Source organism: Triticum dicoccoides, chromosome 7B, assembly GCF_002162155.2.
Source record: "Triticum dicoccoides isolate Atlit2015 ecotype Zavitan chromosome 7B, WEW_v2.0, whole genome shotgun sequence".
Taxonomy (NCBI): Eukaryota; Viridiplantae; Streptophyta; class Magnoliopsida; order Poales; family Poaceae; genus Triticum; species Triticum dicoccoides.
The window spans coordinates 143,596,967-143,605,461 of NC_041393.1; positions in this window are offsets into that span (position 1 = coordinate 143,596,967).

Sequence of the window (8,495 nt, forward strand, 5' to 3'; positions counted from 1 at the left end):
CATTCGGGGCTACGGAGAGGGGAATCCGTCGCCATCGTCATCATCAACCATCCTCCATCACTAATTTCATGATGCTCACCGTCGTGCGTGAGTAATCCCATTGTAGGCCGCCTGGACGGTGATGGGTTGGATGAGATTTACCATGTAATCGAGTTAGTTTTGTTAGGGTTTGATCCCTAGCATCCATTATGTTCTGAGAGAGATGTTGCTATGGCTTTGCCATTCTTAATGCTTGTCACTAGGGCCCGAGTGCCATGATTTCAGATCTGAACCTATTATGTTTTCATGAATATATGTGAGTTCCTGATCCTATCTTGCAAGTCAATATTCACCTACTATGTGTTATGATCCGGCAACCCCGGAGTGACAATAATCGGGACCACTCCCGGTGATGACTGTACTTTAAGGAGTTCATGTATTCACTAAGTGTTAATGCTTTGGTCTGGTACTCTATTAAAACGCGGCCTTAATATCCCTTAGTTTCCAATAGGACCCCGCTGCCACGGGAGGGTAGGACAAAAGATGTCATGCAAGTTCTTTTCCATAAGCACGTATGACTATATTCAGAATACATGCCTACATTACATTGATGAACTGGAGCTAATTCTGTCTCACCCTATGTTATAACAGTTGCATGAGGAATTGCATCCGATATAATTATCCATCATTGATCCATTGCCTATGAGCTTTTCACATATTGATTTTTGCTAAGATACTTTTCCGTTGCCACTGTTATGATTACTATAAAACTGCTACTGTTACTTTTGCCACCGTTACTGTTAATTCCATACTACTTTGCTACTAATTACTTTGCTGCAGATATTAAGTCTTTCAGGTGTGCTTGAATTGACAACTCAGCTGCTAATACTTGAGAATATTCTTCGGCTCCCCTTGTGTCGAATCAATAAATTTGGGTTGAATACGCTACCCTCAAAAACTGTTGCGATCCCCTATACTTGTGAGTTATCACTATACAACTCTCGTTTAAGATTTTTTGCAAGGAAACTTCTCTCCAAATGGGAAGGTCCTTATGTTATCGAGGAGGTCTTTCATTCCGGTGCCATAAAATCAACAACGCCGAAGGCACAAATCCGAAGGTGGTGAATGGTCAAAAAATCAAACATTATATCTTAGGTAATCCCATAAATGTTGAAACCAATGTTATTGACACCGTAACCCTATAGGAGTACATAAGGGACACTTTCTAGAATGTTTCAGACTCCGAAAAGGAATAGGTATGTGGTACGGTAAGTAAACCGACTCCAAAACTGCTCAACTAGCAATTTTTCTCTGTTTTGGAATATTTAAAAAATTAGGAAAACCAGAAGTAGTCCGAAAGAGGCACAAGGCATTCACGAGGGTGGAGGGCGTGCCCTACCTCCCTAGGCGTGCCCCCTACCTCGTGGCCTCCTCGTGTGCCCTCCGGACTCCGTTTTCTTGCATGATACTTGTTTTGGTCGGTAAAAATTCATTATATAATCTCCTGAAAGTTTTGACCACTGTACCACCACAAAAGCCCCTACTTTTGTTTTGAGCTATTTTTCTGACAGATCTAGATCACCATGACGTCTCCAAGCGCCCCCAAGGACAAGTTTTTTGAGAAGGTCATCAACCCTTACCTCGCGGAGGTGCTGGAACACCCTCAAACCATTCAGATGCGTGAGGGGGTGTTGCACATCCGCGATGTTGAGGGACAGAGGAGGACCAGAAGCGTGGAGACAAGACTCGAAGCAATGGAGCACAAGTTTTCAAGTGCCAAGGGATGGTGGAACGCGGACTCAACGCCAACCACATGATGATTGTGGAGTTCACCAACAACCACAACTTGGATGCCAAGAACATTGGGGAGACCATCTTCAAGCTTCACGAGAAAATCGAGCACCTCCAAGCCCAGATCTATGACCTGCAAAACCAAAACTGCGAGTATGAATATAGATTCAAGAGGATGAGTTTGGCTGCAGATTTGAGGATCCCGGAGACTCCATCATCTTTCTATGATGGTGAGCCTATGCCTTAGAAGACGGACAACAATCCTACATCATCAACAACTCCATCATCACCACCTTCAAAGAAAGAGACATAAATACATGGCTATGGGCACTCCCCTTGGCAACTGGCAAGCTTGGGGGAGGTGCCCCGGTATCGTATCACCCTCACATTTCTATCTTTACCGTTTTTCTTAGTTTGATCCTTTTGGTTATATCTTGATCTAGTAGAATAAATTTTTAGTTTGATCTAGCTTTGAATTTGGTTTTGATCTCTATCTATGTAATCGAGTCCGTGAACTATATATAATAAAGATTAGTTTTGAGTTGAGAGCTTTGAATTTGGTTTTGATCTCTATCTAAGAAAATAAAAAGATCATAATGATTTTATGTAAGGTAATGACTTCACATATACAGAGTATGATGAATAAAAATTGTTGAGAGTTGACAAACATAGTTTTGGTCACCGTTGCAATTAATAGGAAGTAATAAAGAAAGACAGTTTCCACATATAAATACACTATCTTGGACATCTTTTATGATTGTGAGCACTCATTAAAATATGACATGCTAAAAAGTCGATGTTGGACAAGGAAGACAACGTAATGGGTTATGTTTTCTTATATCCGATCAAGTTATATTGTCATGGATCATCCAACATGTTGAGCTTGTCTTTCCCCCTCATGCTAGCCAAATTCTTTACACCAAGTAGAGATACTACTTGTGCTTCCAAACATCCCTAAAGCTAGTTTTACCATGAGAGTCCACCATACCTACCTATGGATTGAGTAAGATCCTTCAAGTAAGTTGTCATCGGTCCAAGCAATAAAAATTGCTCTCTAAATATGTATGATCTATTAGTGTGAAGAAAATAAGCTTTATACAAGCTTGTGATATGCAAGAAATAAAAGCGTCGGACTGCATAATAAAGGTCCTTATCACAAGTGGCAATATAAAGTGATGTTCTTTTGCATTAAGATTTTGTGCATCCTACCATAAAAGTGCATGACAACCTCTGCTTCCCTCTACGAAGGGCCTATCTTTTATTTTTACCTTCTACCCTTATACAAGAGTCATGGTGATCTTCACCTTTCCTTTTTACACTTTATCCTTTGGAAAGCACTATGTGTTGGAAAGATCCTGATATATATATCCACTTGTATGTAGGTTTTCATAAATTATTATTGTTGACATTACCCTTGAGGTAAAAGGTTGGGAGGCGAAATAATAAGCCCCTGTCTTTCTCTGTGTCCGATTGAAACTTCATACCCATAAGTATTGTGTGAGTGTTAGCAATTGTGAAAGAATAAATGATAGTTGAGTATGTGGACTTGCTGAAAAGCTCTTATATTGACTCTTTCCGATGTTATGATAAATTGCAATTGCTTCAATGACTGAGATTATAGTTTACTAGTTTTCAATGAAGTTTCTGATTCATACTTTACATTGTGAATAGATTGTTACTTTAGCATAAGAAGTCATATGACAATATATATGTTGTTGTTCTGAATATGATCATGATGCCCTCATGTCCATATTTTATTTTATCGACACCTCTATCTCAAAACATGTGGACATATTTTTCGATATCAGCTTTCGCTTGAGGACAAGCGAGGTCTATGCTTGGTGGAGTTGATACGTCCATTTTGCATCATGCTTTTATATCAATATTTATTGCATTATGGGCTATTACTACACATTATGTCACAATACTTATGCCTTTTCTCTTTTATTTTATAAGGTTTACACGAAGAGGGAGAATACCCCCAGCTGGAATTCTGGGCCGGAAAAGGAGCAAATATTAGAGACATATTCTGCACAACTCCAAAAATCCTGAAACTCCATGAAAGTTAGTTTTGGAATATATTAGAAATATTGGGCAAAGAAAGCACCAGAGGGGGCCAGCCACGAGGGTGGAGGGCGCGCCCTATCCCCCTGGGCGCGCCCCCTGTCTTGTGGGCCACCTGGCAGGCCCCCGATGCCCATCTTCTACTATATGGTGTCTTTTTCCCTGGAAAAAATCATAAGGAAGCTTTCGGGGCTAAGCGCCGCCATCTCGAGGTGGAAACTAGGCGGAACCAATCTAGGGCTCCGGCGGAGCTGTTCTGCCGGGGAAACATTCCTCCAGGAGGGGGAAATCGTCACCATCGTCATCACCATCGATCCTCTCATCGAGAGGGGGTCAATCTCCATCAACATCTTCACCAGCACCATCTCCTCTCAAATCCTAGTTCATCTCTTGTATCCAATCTTTGTCTCAAATCCTCTGATTGGTACCTGTGGGTTGCCAGTAGTGTTGATTACTCCTTGTAGTTGATGCTAGTTGGTTTATTCGGTGGAAGATCATATGTTCAAATCCTTAATGCTATTCAATACCCCTCTGATTATGAACATGAATATGATTTGTGAGTAGTTATGTTTGTTCCTGAGGACATGGGAGAAGTCTTGTTATAAGTAATCGTGTGAATTTGGTATTCGTTCGATATTTTAATGAGATGTATGTTGTCTCTCCTCTAGTGGTGTTATGTGAACGTTGACTACATGACACTCCACCATTGTTTGGGCCTAGGGGGAGGCATTAGGAAGTAATAAGTAGATGATGGGTTGCTAGAGTGATAGAAGCTTAAACCCAGGTTTATGCGTTGCTTCGTAAGGGGCCGATTTGGATCCATATGTTTCATGCTAAGGTTAGGTTTACCTTAATTCTTCTTTCGTAGTTGCGGATGCTTGCGAGAGAGGTTAATCATAAGCGGGATGCTTGTCCAAGGAAGGGCAGTACCCAAGCACCGGTCCACCCACATATCAAATTATCAAAGTAACGAACCCAAATTATATGAGCATGATGAAAACTAGCTTGACAGTAATTACCATGTGTCCTCAGGAGCGCTTTGCTTTATATAAGAGTTTGTCCAGGCTTGTCCTTTGCTACAAAAAGGATTGGGCCACCTTGCTGCACCTTAGTTACTTTGTTACTTGTTACCTGTTATGAATTATCTTACCACAAAACTATCTGTTACCAATAATTCCAGTGATTGCAGAGAATACCTTACTGAAAACCGCTTGTCATTTCCTTCGTCTCCTTGTTGGGTTCGACACTTACTTATCGAAAGGACTACAGTAGATCCCCTATTGTCGGTGTCAAAACCGGCAGATCTTGGGTAGGGGGTCTCGAACTGTGCGTCTAAGGCTAATGGTGACAGGAGGCAGGGGACACGATGTTTTACCCAGGTTTGGGCCCTCTCGATGGAGGTAATACCCTACTTCCTGCTTGATTGATCTTGATGATATGAGTATTACAAGAGTTGATGTACCACGAGATCGTAGAGGCTAAACCCTAGAAGCTAGCCTATGATTATGATTGTTGTTGTCCTACGGACTAAACCCTCCGGTTTATATAGACACCGGAGGGGGCTAGGGTTACACAGAGTCGGTTACGGAGAAGGAAATCTACATATCCGAATATCCAAGCTTGCCTTCTACGCAAAGGAGAGTCCCATCCGGACACAGGACGAAGTCTTCAATCTTGTATCTTCATAGTCCAACAGTCCGGCCAAAGTATATAGTCCGGCTGTCCGAGGACCCCTTAATCCAGGACTCCCTCAGTAGCCCCTGAACTAGGCTTCAATGACGACGAGTCCGGCGCGCAGATTGTCTTTGTCATTGCAAGGAGGGTTCTTCTCTAAATCCTCGAGAGCATTGTTGTAACGAGTAGTGTCCGGCTCCTCATCAATGTCGCCCTCATCGGCTTCTGTGCTTTAATAATGGTTGTCTCCACGTGTCGAGCGAATGCGAGAAGTCGAGGCATTTTTACATTTGCCACCCCAACCATGCGGGTAAATCATCTATAAAAGAGACGGGGATTCTCATATCCAAATCACACCATCTCCTCCCAGTGAGTATTCATCAGAGCACACCCGGACAAATCCATACCACCATGGCCGGTTATCGCGGTTCCTCCTCTCGCTCCCGTAGCACTAGCCCAGGCGATTGGGAGAGATGTTGTATTCCCCACAGCCGACTAGTAGAGTTGTAGACCAAAGGGTTTCTCCCACCTGCATACATGGTCCCCGTCTGAGCTGGACTAGCCACTTATAATGGCGGGGAGCAAGCGGAGAGCTTTCCAAACCCATCCAAGGGAGAGCGGGTGTGCTTCGTCCCCTACTTGCTGAGGGGGCTCGGATTTCCAATCCATCCTTTCCTCCGCGGGCTCCTGGAGTTCTACGGCCTCCAGCTGCACAGCTTTACCCCAGCCTCCATACTGCATATCGCAGGATATGTTACCTTCTGCGAGCTTTTTCTGGGCTGCGAAGCTCATTTTGAGCTGTGGAAGAGGCTATTCTGCCTAGTACCCCATACCCAGAAGGGGTCGGTATTTCAAGTGGGCGGAGCCGAAATATGGCGCATCGCTGGGACCGGATATCTATCCGGCACCCCGAAGAAGACATCCGAGGACTGGCCCTCGGAATGGTTCTACATGGAGGACGTCCCTCTTCCGGACCTTGTTCGGAAGGGCCTTTCCGAGTTTGTAGATGCCCCATTGAAGAAACGCCACAGATGGCGCCCCAGGAGCCCCAGGAGGAAGATAACAAAGAGATCCTTTCCCTGATCGGCAGGATTAATACACTGGCCAAATCAGGACTGGCAATAATTGAAGTTATGTCCATATGCATAATGCGGGGAGTGCAGCCACTTCAATATCAGGGAAAACCCATGTGGCACTTCAATGGAGAAGACAATGCCACCCGCTGAGGGAGTCCTGGATAAGGGGGTATCCAGACTGCCGGACTATATACTTTGGCCGGACTATTGGACTATGAAGATACAAGACAGAAGACTTTGTCCCGTGTTTGGATGGGACTCTCCTTGGCGTGGAAGGCAAGCTTGGTGATTCGGATGTAGATCTCCTTCTCTATAAACCGACTCTCTGTAACCCTAGCCCCCTCCCGTGTCTATATAAACCGGAGGGTTTAGTCCGTAGGACAACAACAATCATACCATAGGCTAGCTTCTAGGGTTTAGCCTCTCTTGATCTCGTGGTAGATCAACTCTTGTAATACTCATATCATCAAGATCAATCAAGCAGGAAGTAGGCTATTACCTCCATCGAGAGGGCCTGAACCTGGGTAAACATTGTGTCCCCAGTCTCCTGTTACCATTAGCCTTAGACGCACAGTTCGGGACCCCCTACCCGAGATCCGCCGGTTTCGACACCGACATTGGTTCTTTCATTGAGAGTTCCTCTGTGTCATCGCTACAAGGCTAGATGGCTTCTCCAACCTACAACCACGATGTCCCGGGTGAGACTTTTCTCCCCGGGCAGATCTTCGTGTTCGGCGGCTTCGCACTGCGGGCCAACTCGCTTGGCCATCTGGAGAAGATCGATAGCTATGCCCCTGGCCATCAGGTCAGGTTTGGAAACCTAAACTACACTGCCGACATCCACGGAGACTTGATCTTCGACGGATTCGGGCCCGTGTCAGGAGCACCGAACAATCACGACGAGCATGACCTAGATCTGCGGTCGGACAGTATTCGGAACATCGCACCTGCCATAGCTCTGGACTTTGTTCCAGAGCAGGTCGTACCTTTCGAGGATGGGTGGATGGACCCCGCCCCGAAGGCCGCATCCTCATCGCCGTTGGAGCCGAACACAGACCCCTCTCCTCAGGAAATATGTACCTCCGGACCCCCAGACTCAACTCCGGTAGTGTGTTCTGGACCGCGCACATCCGTGCCCATCTAATATAATTGGGCTCCATTCATGGAGTTCGCCACCGCAGATATCTTTCAGCACTCACCCTTCGGAGATGTGCTCAATTCATTAAGGTCTCTCTCTTTGTCACGAGACTCCTGGCCGAACTATGTCCGGCTCGAGTGGGAAGCTGGCGACGAAGAAATCCGTTACCCACCCACCACCCACTTAATAGCCATGGTCGATGACTTAACCGACGTGCTTAACTTCGACTCCGAAGACATCAAAGGTATAGACGATGATGCGGGAGAAGAACAGGAACCACCGCCCACAGCGCGCTGGACTGCCACCTCTTCATATGATATATATATATGGTGGATACTCCCAAAGAAACTAATGGCGATGAGGCACCGGGAGATAACCCCTCGGGGAAGAAAGCAAAACATGGGCGTCATCGGCGCCGCTCCAAGCCTCGTCACAACAATACCTGCACTGGAGAAGAAAATCCAGATGGTGCCGAAGAGGAATATGATCCTGATCAACCCACCTTCGAGCAAGCCGAACAGGAACACGGGCAGGCTAGCCCAGACGAACAGGCAACAGACAGATACTTGGAGGACGATAACTATATGCCTCCCTCCGAAGACGAGGTGAGCCTCAATGACAACGAATTCGGCATACCAGAGGAACCCATAGAGCAGGAACGCTTCAAGCGCAGGCTTATAGCCACTCCAAGAAACCTGAAAAAGAAGCAGCAGCAGCTCCAAGCGGACCAAGATCTGCTCGCAGATAGATGGACCGAAGTTCTAGCGGCCGAG